Source organism: Neopsephotus bourkii, unplaced genomic scaffold (assembly GCF_033783945.1).
Source record: "Neopsephotus bourkii isolate Nb327-2 ecotype Australia unplaced genomic scaffold, CSIRO-AGI_Nbou_v1 NB_1250, whole genome shotgun sequence".
NCBI lineage: Eukaryota > Metazoa > Chordata > Aves > Psittaciformes > Psittacidae > Neopsephotus > Neopsephotus bourkii.
Window position 1 is genome coordinate 634,494 of NW_026901735.1, and position 21,209 is coordinate 655,702.

Consider the following 21,209-nt stretch of genomic DNA (forward strand, 5'->3'; position numbering starts at 1 on the left):
CAATAAGGCAAGACACAACCCAGAAATCATAGTACCTTGCATTAGCTCATTTCAAAGTAAGCAGAAATTAAACGATTTCTCTATAATGTCTTACAAACTGCAAAACAACAATAAAAGGGTAACTACAATACTGAGGAAATGTTTTTATAGGATCCAATTAAGATACTGCATTGTTGGTTTGCCTTTTAGCTTCTGTTCAATGCTTCTTTACCCGTGTCTGACATCCTTCACCCTCACTTCGAGAGAAAAATTCATACTAGCTTACATTTAGTTCCTGACACAAGAACGTCAGTTTTCAACTTGATGTAAAGATTCAAGAGCTGGAAAGATTCAGAAGCTGAAGCTCTTTTCCCAAGACGGCTTCAAATACCAATTTCCCTTTCATATATAACCTTCCTCATCAAGGAGGTGGGAGAAAAGACATGATGACACAGCAGATCTTGGGACTATGGCTGAATTTCCTGGTGTTCTGAGTTTGAGAGATAGGATGATGCTACAGAAGTCTGGGATGATTAGGGAGGCCAACTCCTATGTGCGTTTCAGCAGCCCACCTCCGGATGGCAAGTGGCTGCTGGTTTGTATAATGAGCATCTAACTGACTTTTAGTTGCTACTAGGAGGAAAAATACAACTTTTACCTCTTCACAGAACAGCCAAGTTGTGAAGTTACTTTCATCATTTTTACTATTTAATACCTAAGTCTCTTCTCACCATAACCACTTACTGCCCTACTTTCTATTTACTATGGCACTTTTTTTTCCCCCGGATGCACAAAACATTTTCCACAAAGGAAAATAATTCCCTCTTTCTTTCCTTCTTTTTATACATCGGCACTTTTTGACTTGGTCCAAGTATTATTTCCAAAGTCCACACGTTAACTTCTCATCCATCATTTCAGCCTGATGCAATGAAACGACACATATACTGATAAATCTCCGTTTAATGCAAATGGCCAATTGATTCAGTAACTGCCTGCACTGTTCTGAACGTGTCTGCTCATGGTTCTTTAACCAGTTTTCAATACGTTGTGGACTGTCAAACAATACTTACCAGTGATTTATTTTTCAGGATGCTTTATTTCCTGTGACACATACAAAAGCCCTGGGTTTATTTCAACTGTCCCATGTCCTTTGTGCAAAACTCTAGTAATAATCTCCAAAAGTATTTTTTCCAGCAATGCTTAATTATTTCAAGCTGATCCCACTTACTGCTCATAGCTCCATTATCCTCTGGCTTCTTGGTTTTTCCTTCCCAAAAGCTGTTAGATTTATTTGAAAAGTAAAGAGAGTTTTTACTAGATAAAAACATTAAGGCTGCTTCCTTCACTGTTCATAAAACTTGAAATCCTAATCCCCTCTGTTCCCTTTGCTTCCCCCCAAAGGGATCAGCCTGGGATGCCGTTGTGAAGATAACTGCCATCATTTCATAAAATGAAGTCGTTTCTTACAAAGTTGGTGCTATTTTGTCACCCAAACATGTCACTTACTACACAGAATAATTCTTCCACCCAGCAAAGCTTTCTATAGATGTATTGACAAGCTCTTCATCACTTTCTAATTGCCTGTGCTTCCTTCTTGCTGAAGCTGATCAAATTTTATTCTGATCTCAGCCCCATGCCAAGTGTGCTGGGTAAAACATCTTTGCTTCTTCTGCTGGGAAATGAGGACAGAATAAATACACCACGTACCCTTCGCTGCATAAGGACAAACTGCTATGGAACAACAGCAGCATCCCTGCCTGTGGTTGTGCCAGCAATGGCCTCCTGCTCCTTTCCTGGTACTCCGTGTTTGTGTTTTCCTTCAAAACTCCTCTGTTCTCCTTGGATTGGTTTTTTAGCTTTGCATTAATTTGTTTTGCTTCTAAAATGGAATGTAACAGCTGGTTAGTAGCTCATAGCTCATTTATAGTTGATTCACCTTTTGTTGCGCTACATTTTAGTTCTCCTTATTCAAATGAGCATTATGTGCTGGGATTTTAGCATTAAATAAATGCTTTTCTGCTCAGTTTCACCTCTTACTAGCTCCAAACCCATCAAATATGTTATAAACAAAGGCCTACAGCAGAATATATAAAGCAGCACTTAGAAATCCAGTTTTCCAGTGATAGATTACAGATTTACATTCCCAAACTACCAAATACAGTGGTCTCCTTGACCACCCAAATACAGTGATTTATGCACAGTGACAGATTAAGCAGTCTTCCTGGTTACATATCATTAGTGGAAATCAAAGTCATGTCAGATATTGATGGTAATACCTTTCAAAGGTACATTACTAGCCAAGCTTAATGAAGAGCCCTCACATGAATTATTCAGCGAACAACAACACTTACAATATATGCATATATATATATATATATATACTCTCAGATCCTTAGACTGTATTCATCACAGATGATTTTGAAGGAAGGGGAAATGTACTCCCACTTGGAGCTAACCGGTACACAGAAGCAGCAAGTTCAGGCTATTCAATTTATAGATTTACTGTTGCAAGTGCATTACAATGAGTGCAACAATGTATCTCAACTGCAAAAGCAACAACTCCTAAATAGCTAATTTCTAGCATTCAATAAACACAACTCTTGCTTTGTGTGCTGCAAATCTACTAAAATCCCTGAACAAAATAAAATATTAAACTTTTAAACTTCCATTTAAAAGAATGCAGTCATTCTGGGTGACGTTATTGTATGTTATCAATACGCTATTGATTAAAACTAATCTCTTATAGGAACAGAATAATCCAGTGTTGATGCTTATTTTCAAATTGAGAAGTGATGAAAGCAATTTCCATAGCCCATTTTAAACTTTCACTCAGAACATGCAGCTTAATGGAAGTTAATATAAACAGCACAGAACAGAAGGACTAAAATCTGATGAGGAACAATCAGAATAATTTGGTCTAACAGCTGAAAGGATACACATATGCAACTAAATTGAACTTTGTTTATGCATTTTGATTTTCAAGCCTTCTCCAAGATGATTGCCCTATCTCCAGTTCTATCAAGGCAAAAATGCCCCCCTCTCCCTTACTCTGCTTCTAAATTTGACTTTTTAAATACTGTTTTTTTAATACAAAGTATGTAACGCTATTTAGATTCTACTCTAAACATCAGCAAAGAAATGTACCTACCGCAACTCCCTGGCAGCTCCTGACTGTCTCTGAATCTGTTACTATTACTTTTATAGTCTCTGATTTGTTTTTGCCATTCTTGGATGTAAGCAAGATGAGGGGAAGCCCCCTTTTCTTTCTCCCCGTGTATACCTTTGAGATATGGGATCATAATTACAGTGGCAAACCATTTACACAGCTGCAAGTAGCACCCCCAGGCACTTCAAACGAGTTCTTGACCAAAACGAAATCTCCGGCGCTTGACGAAAACTGAAGATGTTAGTTAGGACTGGAATTAAAATGAAACTTTACCTAAGCAGTTGTGCACAGTAAATGATGAGATTTAATACAGAAAGAGGAGAGTCTCAACAAGCAGTCTGCATTATCCTGGTGTTTATATTACAAAAGCTGCAGTACTCTCTACCCCTAAGCGCTTGCTTCATTTTTGTACACAAATTACATCCACTCTGCCAGACACCATTTATAATGGCAGACAATCAGATCAGACACGACACTCAAGGCTTTCTTAAACTCCATAATAAAAAAGCAGCATGGCAGTACATTTGGCTACTACAAGTTTCCTCCCCATCATTTAATTCACATTTGTCTTCAACTGCTAAACAACTTCAAAGTCTCTGTATGAAATCATCCACGTACCCACCCCTCACATGGTACAAGCCCGACCCGGGTGGAAATCACTGGGAAATACCTATTTTTGTGCCACTTTCAAAGTCCAAGGCAACTATAATGGGCTTCACATTGAAAAGTCTTCAAGTTCCCCAGATAAACTTTTTGAGACTCACGAATCATGAAAACTTGAGTTCAACGGATTGATTTTTGTACAGAGATGAGGACAGCAGCAGCTTGTTACATAAGAATTAGGGATAATTGGCTTCACTGTGGCAAGAACAGAGAGAAAATCACAGTATCTGATAACACGGAGATATCAGAAGTTACTTAATTACAACACATTAAAATTGGTCTTCAGAAGTAGCCTAAAATTCACTGGAAGTTGTGCTTGAGCAATTCCATTTCGAGCACTAAGATTAATATAAAACAAATTATCCCCACAAAATAATTATATTATTCAGTGTTTTTTTAACAGATCCCTTCCTGAATCTTTGCATTAAGCCTCCTCCAACCCCAGGTTTTTATTAGGAAAATGGATACTGAATCTAATAATACCCTGGACACAAACGACCTCACAAACTGTAAAACTTAAAACTAGAAGAATTTCATCTCCCATAAATCAGAGCTCCTCTATTAACTTCAGGAAAGGACTGTGGAAATTTCCACCCCTATCAAGTCCTTCCCTGAAAGAAACCAGACCTTTGAACCGACTAGCACAGGCTGTCCTAGAGACCATAAGCAAGAGGAATTATTTTCAGATAGGGGAAGACATGAGCCAGTAACAATGCCTTGACTTTCACTGTAAATGAGAGCTCAGACAGTGGGACTACCAATGGGGCAAGGACTGAGAACATAAAAAACCAGGGGCTTCATGGGACTGTAATAAAAGTAGGTGCAAAAGAAAAGACCATGATTTTGCTGGAAGCAGGGGAGAGCTGGTAAGGAAAAGCACACTGTGCTGTCAGTCATTGCAAGGGATCTCTGGAGCAGCACAAAGGGGGTTGCTTCACGTGGAGGTTTTGCAAAGGGCCTCGCTGCCGTTTCTCATGTGGTGGCTGAAGCCAGTGAAGGATATGGGTATTTAATGAAGATAAAGAATCCATCAGAACATGTGGCCACAACATGTGTCAAAACATAGGAATTAAATTCTAGCAAACAAAGTCACTATTAAGTTAGCAAATTGACTTTAGAGTTTCTTCGTGGAAGCATATGGCACACAAACTTGTAGCCACAGATCACCAATACATTTTCATCTCTTATGGCGTTTATCAGGTTTGCCATTCTTTTATTACACCCTAGCAGCCAGGCTCCAGCAGAGAATCACTGCTGATCAATTGAGGAGATGTAAACCCCGTTAATACTCTTTATCAGTGGGACGTGGAAAGCATGTCTTGCTTTTTTCTTTCCCAGTGTTACGGAACAGTAATACAATTTTAGACACAGCTCTGAACAATATTAATGGGCTATCCAGTGCAGCACATACGTTAAGAAATCTAGAACTCAAGGGATTTCAGGTTACATTCTCAATGTCTAAATCAATCCATATACAAAAGAATGCAGCACTTACATTTTCCCACATCACAGGCACATTATAGTAGCTGGCTAGTGCTTAAATTTTGGGTGGTTTGGGTTTTTTTCCTTCTAATTATGTGATTCTGTCAATCACATAAAATTGATTCAAAATAATGACCATTAAGAATAACCTCATTACTGACCATCAAATGCTCACAGCTGAACCAAACTCCAGCAACAGTATTTGACAACTCCCAGAGGACACTGAGCCGTGAGCTCATTACTTGCCATGTTACGAAATACCTTAGTTGAGCTGTTCTATGGATAAAGCACTGAAAGGTACACAGAGCTGCAGGGCAACAAGTGCAAGTGCTTCTTTATCTTGCAAGAGAATACCTTTGCACTAAAAGGTCAGCACTGAAAACAATTCTCCCTGTCCCAGGATGGCACTGGTACAAGGACCAGCAGTGTCTCACTCATTTAGTATTTAAGGTTCTATCACAGAATCACAGAATGGTCTGGGTTGGAAAGGACTTTAAGGTCATCCAGCTCCAACCCCTGTCATGGGCAGTGACACCTTCCACTAGACCAGGTTGCTCCGAGCACTGCCAGGGATGGGGCAGCCACAGCCCCTCTGGGCACCCTGTGCCAGCACCTCAGCACCCTCACAGGGAAGAACAACAATTTATTATTAACAATTTACAATTAAATATTTACAATTTAATGTACTGTTTTTCTGTGTTGGCAGTGCTGCCCCTGGTCTACTGCACTGAGATACCCTCTCCCACTGGGACATCTGTCCAGGTCATGCTTTGCCTAGAAAGGTTGGACCAGGTGATCCTTCAGGTCCCTTCCAACCTGCTATTCGATCTTATGAAAGTCTCCAAAACACTAATAGATTGCAAGAATTTATGCAACAGAAGAATTGAAGGCATCAAAGCTAACTTTAGATGAAAAAATAGGTGCTAAACCAGAATGCTTTCACAGGGGAAGATGGGAGAGTATCAGTGAAACAACTTGGGCTGCGGCAGAAGGGCACTGTGAACACGAGGGACAGCACTTACCTCTCAAGTACTATGCAAGTGTTCTGTGGAAGAACAGGAAAGTGCCCTGGGCCAAGTCAATGAGAGAGCTATAAAGAAAGAGGCTGTATGTAATGTAGCCTACAGGGCTGGAAAAGTACTACTGAAAAGTACTACCCTTTCTTGCCCCTTACAGCAACAAGAAGATATTTAAACCTGATTAGAATGGTCTATTTTTTACCAGTATTAGAATAAAGGCAATTTTGCACTCATGGAACTTCAGACTGAAAGGAACAGAATCTGTTAAACATCAAATATTAAGATAAAAAACTGTCAGAGAAGCTTCCCAAAAAGTTAACAATACACCTTTCAGAGGCAGAAATAATGTATTAATGACTAATGTTAAAGAAAATACATATTTGTTATTCCCCTAATATGGCACAATAGAATAAGCCTGGGGAGATCAGCACTTTGCTGATCATCAGGTTTCCAAATTCTTCTGGTACACTTAATTCCAGTGGACTGAAAAGGAAACAGTACACGGTCCTGCCAATCACAAGAGAAGGCTGTGAAACAGCCCCAGGTAGCCCAGGCTCTCCCAGGCCCAGCATTAGTCTTCCATCCACCAGCATCAGCACATGCAGTGGAGGGGAGACTCTGACCCCACACTTCAGCTAAATTAGTTTTATATCAACAGTTCCTACTTTCCTGCTGTCAGCTATCCCGACGATGAATCGATAATGCATTTTGATGAGGGCAGAATATATATGTAATGAAAAATATTGATTTGGCTTACATACTTCACGATAAAACTTTTTTATTCCTTTCATTCATTTTGGTGACTTACACATGCTTCTAGTTGGATTTCCAATCCAAGAATAAATTCTTAAGGTCCTTTCCAACCCTAACTATTCTATGATTCTAAATGCATGGTTCACAGAGACAGTGTTGTACAACCACGGGGCTGCTGAAGATTCTCGGATACAGTGCACATGAAAGGACGTTGCTTGGGTTTGGGGTGTTCTTTTCCGTATGGGTTATTTAAGTACTAACCTAGCCATGACTTAACATCATCCACAGCCTCTCATTTCTGTGCCACATGCATCATTCTCTGCAAAGCACAATAGTGCAGGTGTGCGAATAATAAGAGCTTATAAAGGAAAAGGCTTTTTGCTTGTAAATTAAAATGATCATATGCTCAGTCTTGTTGAATTCTGGTACAAATGCACCACGTTAGATCAAATCACCAAGGCCTATCCCACAAGGAACACATATAATTCATCAAGCTAGCCATATTTCCTTTTTTAATTTAAAAAGTCTCATTATCCAGAGGAAGAGCCTCGGCATGTTTTTAATATACGTGGGTATGTTTTTAATATACGTGTAACTACTACATGTATGAAGAAGGTCTTTTATGAATAACTAACAGAAAGCAGGCACATAAACTACATTACTCTTGGCTTGTGCCTCACCTCACCGCTGTGAAGGAGAGAGCACGTCTTTCATCAAGAATGCTAATATATTCTTCCAGCTTACTATTTTACATCCTCTCTGAGGCTTTTAACCACTGGACTGAATCCTGAACAAAGCAATCGGATGCCCAGGAAGAAAAGCACAGGGGAGCAGGGGCTATTTATCCACTCTTTGCAATATTCTTCTGACGGTGTGAAGCGAAGCAGCCCGCCGCCGATGCCCACCGCCGCTCGATATGGAATGCCGGCGCGCAGCGGAAAGGACCTTTCCATCAGATGTCCCCGCAGATCCTCCTATTAGCAAGACTTAAGAAGGCCTTTGTCATACCAAATATGCTCAGCTGCTTACCGCATGGCGAAGCAGTGTAAGAACCATTTAAAGATGTGTCTGACATCATTAATCTATTTGCCCTCTGACCCGCGGAGCTGAACTGTAGCTATGGCGACCACGGCTTGACCTTACAACGCTGAGAAACTTGAAAGCTCCATAGTATTTTGGGTCACATTGTTAGGCCGAACAAAGGAATAAAGAAGAAATGTGACAGTTTCCTGGGAATTAAGGTCAGCAGGTCAATTGCCCTAAAGCTTTATTGTTATATGATAAGCAAGACTCGGTGAAATAATTTTTCAGCTATTAGAATAAATAAAAAATAAAATACTGGAGCTTTTTGTTGTCCAAAGCAGAAAATTGGTCTCTGTAAGAGCAATACATAACCCATCATAGAACAAAATTACTCAACAGCCTTCCCTGTCGCATTAACAGCACAAACACATGGAGAAAAATGGGCAGCAGGTATCAATTTCATATTCTCACCTCGGGTTTATTGTTAATTCAGGCTTTTGGGGGCGTGAGGAAAGTGTTTATTAATGTCTGTCTAAGAGTGCATTTGATCAAATTGTCACTGCTTTCCATCCTGTGTTCTCAAATGATTCACGGAAGTAAGTGGGAATAAGCAGCCTGAATATACCAAATGTGTAAAAGCAGCGTATGCCTTAGAATAAATCCAGTAAAGGAACCTGCCCTAACAACATGCTCTCATAAATACCAATCCAAATATTTACAGCCTCTGGACTATGAAGCAGTGTTCACTTTACGGATGTGTCAGCAGAAGTCATAGGAACCTTCATCTTCAAAGTGGTTTAGATGTAGCCAATGAAAATTAATTCTACATTAAAATTAACTAATTTACAATGAAAAGCTTTTCAAAGTTCAGATATCCCAACCCACACCGTGTAGGACCACAAACGTAAATACAGGTTAAAAAGCAGATAGATACAAAAGATCTAAGTTGTTGTGCACTGATTTATATGAAGTTGTTGGCTTCTTCTTTAATTTCTCATATCACTGCTGAAAAACTACAGCGATACCTATGTACAGCACAGACTCTACATAACATGCCAGTTTAGCTGAGCATTACCCACAGACGTATAAAGAGAAAGTCTGTGAAGCAGTGCCCTCTTTACAGCAGATAATTACATGTATATCAATATCTATCAATAGTCTTTTGGGGTTCTCCAAAATTAGCATATTTTATTCAATTATCTAATAAATATCAGACCCCATAAAGTAGATGCTGAACCAGTGGGGCTTGTTCATTAATAAAGATGCATTTCAAGCTTCAAAGATACTCTTGTGACTGTTAAAGAATACAAAAGCAGAATTCCACGCAGCCTGTAAGCCAGCCCTTTTTGCTTTCCACTTTTTTAATACTCCAGCTGTGTCTGAGAAACAGAATTCCACAAAACTGGTTTAAAAAAGTCTACAGACTGCCAGCATGACAAGAAAGCATGCCAAAGTGAGGATGCTTTACTGATAAGTAAAGAATTCAAATGATCTGCTGTAGAGCACAGTCTGAAGATATCATTGCTGCAGCTGTATCCACCCTGGGAAAAACAATATTAATCGCACAAGAAAAGCTCTATAAGAAGAAAACAAAAACATAGAAAATTTGCTTCCATGTGAGCAAGCAGAAGAATGTAATCACTATATGTATACAAGAGAGATTTACCTGCAGCCATTAAAACCCGGAATGCATGGTAACTCTTATCAAGTAAATTACTCGTCTGGCAGAGAATGTCCAAAGCCACCAAAGTCAAATCACAAACTAGAGAACAAGTTTTAATAGAGAGGGCGCTTTGGAGGGAAATCATGCAACAGTTCATATTTAAGATACACAGTAGATTCTTCATTTCACCTTGGAAGATCGGATGCTCTTTGAAGTTGTGCTTGTGACAGCTCTGATAGCAAAAAAATATTGTTGAAAGGTTATTTGGGCTCCATTATACAGAAGGTCATGCTAAATGGCACAAAGGCACACTGGCTTACTTTCATCCTCCCTGAACTCGACACAGAATATGTAAGAGTCAAAGAGCATCAGCTCTTAATAAACTATCCTCTTGAAATCACTCCATTTTAAGTTAAGCTGTAAAATAACGACAAACTAGCAAACTTGCCAGCTTCTTGTTCAACACAGGGTGCCAAAGCTTGGCCCTGAAGGGAGGCATTACCAGGTGCCACGCTCCTATTACCCACTCATGAACAAATACCTGCTCTGGAAGTCAAAAGAGACTCTTTGAAAAACCCTCAACAGTTATTACTTTCTATACAAGTGACTCCCAGCTGAAGTCACACACTGAAGTACTACTGACTTGGCTCAGAAATGGATAAAAGCCAGGAAATTCTAGGTTTAAGCTGACTCGCCATCCTTAGCACACACTATTGTCCTTTATCCCTAAAATTTAATTAAATCCCAGTCCTGACCAGTTGTAATAAGTAGTACAGAAAACTGATTATCGGAATTGCTTTCCTCCAACGCTCTATTGTGCTACACTTCCTCTCTGCAAAATACAAAAGACTCTATGTACATTTTTCTTTCTCTGTGAAAAGAGGGCTGTGGGGGGAGCGTGTGTGTGTGTGAAAATCCAGTCTGAACTTTTATTTAGTTGCCAATTGTGCTGTGGAATGAAACTAAGCATTTTCTTTTAAAAGCTGATTCAAATTCAGTACTTAATCATGCCATAGCCGAGCAAAAGCAGCAACAAATTATGTTACAATTACATTAGAAATTCTTTTACAAGATTTTGTTTTCAGTCACTTCTAATCTTTCACTAGCTGCCATTGCTGGGGCTGATATTTCCCTAACAACATTTTGCCTGAAACTAGCTGCTCTGATCAGAAACATTTGGAATGTAAGGAAAATATGTACGTGCACGTGTGTGCAGAGCACGGAGAGGGAGGAAAGCAGTCACATTTGATTAGAAAAAGAGTTCTAGAAGCCATAAAGTATTTCCTTTATTCTTCTAAATAGGCTTTTTTTCCCCCTTATTCTAGCAGATTATTTACTCCTCTGCTCCTAACTAATTTGTTTTCTGTGCTGCAGACCACTGTAATATACAATTTCAAAGTTAATTGTTTTTAAAAATTAAAAGGCATATTCTATTAACTCCATTTGAAATAACAGACCCAAAACACAGGCCTCAGGTCCTTGCATTGAACTAGACACACCACTAACTACATGGATGACTAAGCCACCCAGAAAGAGGTAAAGGAGCTGGCAGGCAATGGGACACACAAATTGAGAGCAGAGGGTTTAAAAGCCCTCTTTGTCTGCAGCGTTCTCCCCTCCTAACCCAGAAGAAGTCAATGATTTGGAGATATCATGTAACATCTGTTTTCTAAACAACAAACTAATGCCTGCAAAATGTACAACACCCACGTTTGAAACAATCCCGAAAAGCCTTAGCTCTGGCTGCCTGTAAATCAAAAAAACATTAAAGGAACCTTAATTTGCGATTTCAAGAAGATGGCTATAATCCAGGCAAAGATTCCTTACTGTGAGATGAAATGTAAATGTAAATCTACACACGGTATTCTAAGGATAGCCAACAGAATTAGACAGTTTTCAGGTAAAAACATTACATTCGGATAGCTTCAAAGGGGAAAGGTACAATCCTTCACAGGCCAGCAACAGGTCAGTGCCTGTTGCAGCAATGCCTCATCATTATTCTTGCAAAATGACTTATGGTTTGGCTGCCGCGGCTGCCTTCGCTCTCATCTACCTCTGCTTTTTGCCGCAAACACAACACAGCAACATGTTTGCTGGCTGAGATGAAAATGCAAAACCATACCAGGACCTCCTGGCTCTCTGGCCCAACACGTAGGAATAGGTTTTACTAATACAGAGTCTTCTATGGATTGGGATTTCACAGCCAAGGAGAAACCGCCAGTTCCTGGAATCATATTGTTACAGAATGGTTTGGGTCGGAACGGACCTTAAAGCTGATCTAGTTACAACCCCCCTGCCGTGGCAGAGATACCTTCCGCTAGAATAGGTTACTCAAACCTGGCCTTAAAACACTTCCAGGGATGGGGCATCCCAAGTTCCCTGCACTTCTCCATATCATTCCCAGTGATATTTTTTCAGCAGTCACTCCAAAAGCAACTAATGGTCAACATTAACAACTTCTCTTTGTCTACAGGAGGGAAAAGAACCCAAATCACCTTTGGATGAGAAGGCAGGTGGATCTCATAGTTGGCCACACAGGATTAATGAACTGCACTGCCTTTGGCAGCGACCAAGCAGCAATCCCACTGCTCAGGTGACTACCAGAATAATCTCTGCACACTTCATCAGTAATTTGAAGAGGCTGTTTCTACGTGAACTCTCATGTAACGCAAGCACCACATTGCAGGGGAGCAAAGGGTTGCAAGTCATGACAAAACCAGCAGCTGCTACACAATGTGACAAAGTGCCAGTTTCCATGCCAATGCCACAATCCCTTCAATGAGGCATTTTGCCAACATATAAAAATCTTTAAGCCCACTGGGAAAACAACAAAGTAACAGCCCCAGCATGTTATGGGCTCCACTGCTTTTAAAAACACGGTGGATGCAGCGATACAGGTTATCGAAAGAACTGAGTATTTTTTCGTTTCAGGAATTAAGAAGCGAAGAAGAAAACTGTTTTTGTAGTAATATGACAGGCGACATAAACCGTAAGAAATCTGACAGCTGCATATGCCAAACTAACACGTTTACCAGGAACAAGTTTCTAGGAGACCTCTAAGGCAGAAGTTCACAGATGCAGCACTGAAGACAGTTTTGAATGGTGATGAGGGGTGGAAGACCACAGCTAACTAGCAGGCAGAAGGGCTTTGCAGTTGTTTTGCAGGCAGCACAGAACAGTGAAGTAAATAAACAAATAAGTGAAACTGAGCCAGCAGCAATTTGTGATGTGCGCTGTCACTGGCTGTCATACCGAGCTGGATCATCTGCTCTCCCAGCTGATAGATTCTACTTGAAACCATTCCAAGCACACATTCAAAGAGAGGTATCACTAAAGTGGTTGAATACTAAAGCGAGCCCCTAATGAGGTTTAAAAGTTGACTTTTTGTCCTTCTGAAAGGCATACCTGCAGCACAGTTAGAGCTGACCACAAAAGCCAACTGCAACTACTCAGGGTGGCACGCCTGACCTCACCACCAAACCGCAGCAGAAGAGGATGGTCCCACTCCCTTTTTGTCGTGGCACTTGTCTGGCTCTATCATGAGCTGGATGCAAAAGCAGCACTGCCACAACCTACTTTATTTTGGGAGAAAGTCTGATTTTCTGGCAGCTGAGCTAATGAAAGGGTTGGCCAAACACAAGCACTGATGCAAAAGCAGAGATGGGGCTGCCCTCTGTGGTAGCAGCCAGCCAGCGGTATTGTTAAAACCCATTTTTAGATGCTCTTGCCTGGAGTATCAGGGAACTGAACTCAATAACCTGAATCCCTTCTGTTTTATGCTTTTAGGCTCCACTGTGTGTGCAGAGCATAGAGCTGACCCAGCACAGGCCTGAAATGATTGTGGCTGAACAATCCATAGTAATCATGACTTGTTCGCTGAAGAATTTACAATTGCAATCAGAGCCTCTCCACATCCCCTGGGAAAAATGATCAAGAAGAAATGAAATAGGCTTTGTTATATCCACGAACAATAACGTAAAACAACATAAACTAGAAATAAAGACAAATGCTAGGCAAGCTAACAACAAATTGAGTTTTCATTTCTCACTGGGGTTATTTTTAGACGTGTTCATATTTAAATATGAAGGTAATTTCCCACTGCAGCTGTTAACAGCTCTTCCTGAGCTGCTCTTGGAGTTTGGGTGTTGCATCTGCTGGCATTTGCAAGGCAAACTTCTGGTTTTAGTGCTTTAAAACTACAAAACCAAATGCTTCGAGCGTTACTTCCAAAAACCATACTTTCCATCTCAGGGGATCCTATGGTCATTTTGTCTGTAAAAGGTTTGAAGCTTTCTGTATAAAACTACACTGCTCTTCTAACAAGTACCTTGCGTGGGTTTTAATCTAGCCAAAGACATACTGAGATATGTATCAGGTGAACAGCAACTATAAACAAGGTGGTAGCTCAGACACTGCGGGTGATTTTAGCAAGGCATGACTTTAAAAACTATTGCTAAGGTCAAGAACTACCCCAGTTTTAATGAGGGGCTTGCTCTGTTTCACTCATTCAAATGAAGACTTACTTCTTCCATCAGTAAGTGGAGGTGTTTGTCACACACGTTACTGTATCTGAAAGCCTGCTTACCTGGAATCAGACAGATTAATGCTTTAATGAGGACCATGGACATACCGTATTTGATTCTGATCATAGGTCCAACTAGCCCTGTCGTACCACCAAGTAAGTTTTTGCTTCCGTAGCAACATGCAAAACTTTTACACCTACAAGTTTTGTTATAAAACCTGAAAATTGGAAATTGATTTATAGTCTAGTTTTATAACCCATCCAGCCTGCCAAGCAACGAAATGAAAACCCAAATCACCTATGAGAGTGTATCACTGATCTCTCTGTTCCACAGCATCACTTACACTGTAGTGACTGTACAAAAAGCCTTTCACCTTACCTGGCTGGGTTGGCAGACCTAGACCTGCCTTTGACCTCCTTTCCAAAGGGAACAAAGATGAAGCCTCTGGCCCTGATGCACAAGCCTTCAGTGGAGATCTGTGGGGTTTAGGGTGGAGGAGCAGGTGGGAGAGTGACTGTGAAGCAGCTTTGAAAACCTTTTTCCCCATTAAGGACTTTCATAAACAGCTCCTACAGCACAGACCACTCTTAGGGGAGACAAACACATGCTCAACTATGTATGTAAAATGTAGGAGTTTGTTTTTCCAAGGTGAGAAGAAAAACAAGGAGCTCAAATACAAGACCTTGATGAAAGTGTTCATGTAACACACAGCTGACATACCTCAAAATTCCCATCCTGCCTTCTGCAATCTCGTACTTCTCTGAACCACTCAGAGCAAGCCAGACCCTGTTCTTCAGTAACAAAGCCACTGTTGTCACCTTCTCACAGAAGACATCTGTCTTAGATGCTGCACATGGTGCAGGGCCACATCCATCCTGAGCTCAGCCAAAATGCCTTCGTTTCCCTGAGTCACAGATCTGAAGGTCTCTTTTGGGTTTATACAGATTGCTTCTCTTCAGGATCCCTGACATTCCCTCTGAGGCCTTGGGATGGGCAGCAGCAATTAGTGCACACTCACAAAAGGCCAAAGAACAAAAACCTTGAGGAAGGAGATTAAAGATGGATTAAGGAGGAAAAGAAAAAGTAGAATGCCGCTCCAGATACTAAGCTTGAAATGACTTTCAGATCCCATTTCCCATGGAACTTCAGTCTCTTACCACTTCAAGGAACTTCATCCTCAGCAGCAGCAAGACATACCAACTAAATAATGTATTCCCATCACCTGTTCAAAGTAATTCCCAGGTCTCAGGCCCTTTCCTCACTTCCCTGCTTACCAGCCAGCTCTGGGCAGACACCCGCCAGAGGGGAGCTCCTCTCCACCCATCAGTGTTCCAAATCATTCTCTCCAGGTGTTCCAACTGGGACACAGGTGAAGAGTGACTGCTCTAGGAATACTCAGGAAAGCCTCCAACATGAATGTGCTTATGAGGCTTGAAGGAAACAGTATGCCTCCGCTGAGCATGCCAATGCTTTAGAAATGAGATCTCTTTTACATTCGAGATAAATTCTATTCCAAATTTCAGTGGTAAAAAGTAAAATCAGCATTAATAATGCATAACGAGGAAAAGTAAATGTGGAGGAACATACATATGCCCTAAAACTACTTTTCTTATTTTCTGTTTAGCTTCAAGGAGCTTTCCACAGTGCGCTCAGCCAGCAGATGCTGAAGACAAGCCAGCTTCCACACTGACTCACACAGATGGCGCTGGTGGAGTTGATTCTCGTACAAGAGCGGCTTGTCTTCTCAACTGAGATAAAGTTCCTGCATATATATCCTTTTTCTGAGTCAGGATCTCATCAAATGTAAGTACACTTCTCATGGCCAGGGAAATTGCATAATTCCTGGTAACACATTTTTAACCACCACATCAACTTGCAGCTTTCTGACTGCTGTTGTGCAAAGCCATTTCTGAAATGGCCTCTCTGCTGAAGAGACAAAGGCAACGTAATCACCCCTACTTACGACTAAACAAATCTGTTCAGACAATGTAAACTCAGGCCTTCCTGAGAATAAACACTTTTGAGTTATTCATATATTCTACACTGGCACATAGCCTTTTGTAATTTCAAAACCAGGTATTACACAAGCAAATCAGCAAATGCACAGACTCCAGCTCGTTGCTGGATGTTAAGATGTTAACACAGACTAGACACAAGCAACACGAACAACCAGGGTGATGCACTGGGCCAAAATAGCATACTAATGCTTTGATTTGGTTTGCATGCAAAGCAGGGGATGTACATTACTTAGAGAGAAAGCCTTCAACAGCGCCATATCACCACAATTGCTTAAAGTTTAGAAGGAATACCAAATATTCACATTGGGTAACTAATACATAATAGATCTGCACAGAACTTGGCCACTGTAATTTTACAATGTGAAGCTGCTCACCCAATTTGGGACCAATAGGAGAGGGAAATTAAATAGGAAACTCTTTAAAAGGAGGCCAGAGAAGAAGGCCAATGAAAGAGAGAAGAAAGTTCAGCAGAAGCAGCTTCTCATGGCAGAAGATCAATGCACAAAGATCTGGAATGTAAATGCTCCTGCGTGGGTTTGATGTGCAGAAGAACAGCTATTGGGCATTGCAGGAGGAGGAGAGGAGGTGGGTAGGAGGCAGGGTGTACGCAGAAAGCCTGGCAGAGAGAGCATTGCAATGGCGAGAAGAGAGAGGTGGCAAAAACTGGGGCCAGCAGGGAATAAAATATAACACAAAGGACCCAGAGAAGAACCATTTCTGTGGCCCAAAAATACACTTATGAGAAAGAATGTGACTTTCAAGTTTTCAGCATGTAACTATGAAGAAGTAAGGTTAATGAAAAGTGCATATGGAAATGTAACAAGAAATGTGAATTTTCACCAAAAGGATGTCTGTTTAGTATTTAAATAGCCACAGCAGCAGGAGCAGCAGAGTTCAAACACCAACAAGCAAAACAGGAACAAGAAAGGAGTCATCCATTCCCAACTCCTTCTTACCAAGCCACAGATCACCACTGTTTTGAATATCTGATGTATTAGACTTTTTAGTAAGAAACTGTTCCCTGTGAGGCGCTGGCACAGGGTGCCCAGAGAAGCTGTGGCTGCCCCATTCCTGGCAGTGTTCAAGGCCAGGTTGGACACAGGGCTTGGAGCAGCCTGCCCTAGTGGAAGGTGTCCCTGCCCATGGCAGGGGGTTGGAACTGGATGAGCTTTGAGGTCCTTTCCAACCCAAACCATTCTGTGATTCTATGATCTCTCTACTCTAGAAGGCCAGCTTTGGGCAGCTGTCACATAAGCAGCCATTAAAGCTCCAAGAAATAGAATCCAAGATGAAGACTGCACCAGAATATTTATTTTTCTGCCATTTCAGAAGGTTTACTTTTATTTCTTTTTTTAAAGTATTTCTGCTACTGGGTCTCTTTCTATAGAGGCAGTGTAAAAACGCATTTACTGCTTTGCTCAGCTCAGTCTAGGCTGCATCCATAAAAACCTGACTTTGCAAATGTGAGGAATACCCTCAGGGAAGAACAGCATTGTCCTCTGCAGGATTCTTCCTCGCACAAACTAGTTTTACTGACAACCTCAGTTAAAGTTTTCCAGGTTGTTTTGGGAGGACGCTATTTTTCCTCCTAACACATTCTCAACACCCCATCAAGCATAGGGAAAGCCTATTCAGCTCTGACAGCGTTGCTTATGTTACATTTGCAAGCAAAGGCTCCATATTCTTCATAGCTGTGAAGGAATTAGCTCTTATTCCTCCCAAAATTTTCATTGCGGTGACTTGATGGCTTGACAATATAACAAACAGAGAAAATTGCCTTCTAAACACAAAATCAATCAGCCATAAGTATTAGGAGCAAACTTTCTTGGTATGGACTTTACCCAGTCAGCTTTCTTTATCCATGTCTGTATGTTCTGTAAATCCAAAAAATAAATACCTTACTCATAGGCTTTGCAATTTCGAGTACCCTGTTAAGTTACTTGATTTTGCTATCAAGAGCACATGATCTTCTAAGCAAAGCTCCTTGTTCGCCTTAGGTCAAATAGCGATGCAGTTGCATCGGGGGTGTTTCCGACTTGACGGGGCTTTTCCCTGGGCCTGTTTAGGACAGCTGGAAAGAACACGGAGAAAACATGGAGAGAAGGGAGAGGAATGGCAGAAAACACAGGTGCAGTGGTCTAATCTCCTGGCCTTTGCAGACAGACAAAAGAATAACTACAATTACAGCTATTAGCTCTCAAACATTCCTCTGGCAGGGAAAAGAAAAAAAAGGAGCACTCCTGAGGCCACCTAATTTTAAACCAGTATTTAGGTTTTGACTCTTCATACCTTTTTAGCTTTATTGTGGACTGTCTTGCATGATCACATTCTCATTTTTTTTTCATTTGATACAGAGCTGCTGCACCAACCTTGCCAAGGTACTTTTTGTACACACGCAGTACTGAAAGCTGGATTTGACAGGCATTTATTTTTTAAAGGAATGTATCCAAAATTGGATTCTAATTTTGACATGGTTGAGATCATTTAAAGATTAAACTCTAATACAAACTGCAAGAGATATTTGTTGTACTTAGTCAATATCAGAAAACCTTGCAGGACATGTATCATACAAAAGTTCATATATTACAGTGGTTTCGTTCTTAGATGTCTCTACAAATCAGCCAATGCCTAGCTTGGACTTAGAACAGTCTGCTTTTAAAAATCAATATAACCTGATAAAAGCCTGGAGCTAAAAACCACTAACATTCATTTCAGTGTATTTCATTGAATATCAAACTATTACTCTCAGCTTTATCTAAAAGAAATCTGTCCTTGGAAAGCTTGAAGAAGCAACGGTTCCATTTCAATGCTTGAGACAGCTCTCTCCTCTGCAATGAGGATGAGTGATCTCAGATTCAATTTCACTTCCCCATCAATGTGTTTGGTTTCTTAACATTTCATAAATGTCCTGCCCAGAAATGTTTATGACTGGAATCTGATCTACAGCAGGGCAAAGTAGATCCAAATGCCTGTCAAATCATAGCAAGAGTCATTCAGGTCAACCTTTGGCTGAGGGAGTTCCCAGAACTGGGATTCTTATCATACCATCAGGGTGCTCAGAAAAAAGCCAACAACCATCATCATTATCACATTGACCTAACAGCACCTTACAAGCCTGTGTTATAAACTTATATTAAAGTCCTTTGAAACATGTTATGTAGTGCAAGTGCTCTGAATTTCCCATCTGCCACCTTTTCAACTCTGAGCCCAGTAGGTTTAACAAGATTGCCAGGTCTTCCGAAGGTGATTTCCCCATAGGTCTGACAAGAACTTTAATCTCCATATCCCCAGCATTAATTAATTCTATAAACAAAATACAGGTTAAGGACGATTTTAACTTAGAAATTCAATTAAAATATCTCATTATATTCCTTGGGTTTGATATATCTGTATTAAATATTCATATTTTTATCCCCTACATATGAGTAACTCCATTGGTATTAGCAGTGTTACTCCTTTCTCCTGGAATTCCAGAGGCCTTGAATGTCTGTATTTTAAGATAATGGAAAACATGGTTGAGATCTCCACATACAACAGTTATTTTGTGGATAATATTTTACAGGTTACCTGCATTTTTAAGAAGTATATTTACGGAGTTTACATTGAAGAACACAGTCCAAAATCTGCTTGCAACAGCACATTAAAGACCTTTCAGTACTCCAGAGCAGCTGTGACCTGATAAAATCTAATTATTTCTAACATGCCCTTTGGAATTCTCCAGGAATATTTACTGTAATTTCTAAGTGGTGCCATAAGCACTGAGCTGACCTTGGAATAAAACTGAAAGATAGCTGAACGTGTAACCCTATACATCTTTCATGAGTATCCCACAGATACATGTTAAGGTTTAGCAACATGGCACAGCAACATAACACCGGGATCTGTTAACTAACACAACAGTCAGGCATCAGAAATACCAAAGAGAAACGCTACTGTAATAACAAAAGAATCTCAGTTTAGAGAAAATAACTACAGGATATTCACAGCATCTCAAAACACCTTTTGCATTACCATAGCCCACTGCTCTGTCCCAGATGGTGAGACACGGACGCACACTAACACCAGGAATACCTACGTGTATATATTATGTGTACATATACATCCATATAGGCATGAATATAATATGTTAGATCAAGGTGTATACATGATACAGTTGTATCTACTGAGCTGCTTAGGGCACAGCTCACCCTGCCAGGACTATCAAAACAGACAATTGTACCTTAACTTGTAGTCAATTTGTTATTAGTTTTCACTCCCCTCAGGGAAAGATGAGAATTGAAGTGATAGAGAGAAAAATTCCCTCATTGTCAAGGAAAATCAATCTGGATTTTTTTCTTTAATTACCTGAATAAATGCAGCAGATATATAACATTTCAAACATCTGAATACCAAATAAATCAAGCAGCATTTAAAAAATCTGCTAAAATCCCTCTCAAGAAAAGATGAGGTTTGACACTTTCTGGTTTCTCTGTATGTGTTTCTGCCAAGAGGTAAACAATGGGAATTTAAGTATGAAAACTTTATGCAGAAAGTGCAACTACCCGGCAGTTTCCATAGGTCTTAAAGAAATCAAGCCCTCTTTAACAGAGCTTGGCCTTGCCATCTTCTGACACCAGCAGAAACAACAACCACAAAAAGCAGGAGAGCTGGGATCAGCAGAGACAGCTTTCGAGTGCCTACCTTCCCCTGGCCATCACTTCCTTGTGCTGGAGAACACGCATGGTCAGAACACTGCAGGAGATGGACAAGATCACTTATGCACCACTAACAAAAGAACAGGACACTCATGAAGGCAGCGGCTGCCTTAAAAGAACCCCCCACTCTGATGGAAAACATAAGACAATGACATTGGAAACACCAACTGCACCTACCAAATCCAGTGCTACTTGTGTGAGTCAGTAAGCTATGAATAAAGGGAAT

General features: G+C 40.6%; 1 protein-coding gene across 9 annotated transcripts in view; it reads right to left on the reverse strand.

The window, feature by feature from the left end:
- Positions 1 to 21,209, reverse strand: part of MACROD2 (mono-ADP ribosylhydrolase 2) — a 741,850-nt gene that overhangs the window by 604,736 nt on the left and 115,905 nt on the right. The gene's annotated exons all lie outside the window — the stretch shown is intronic.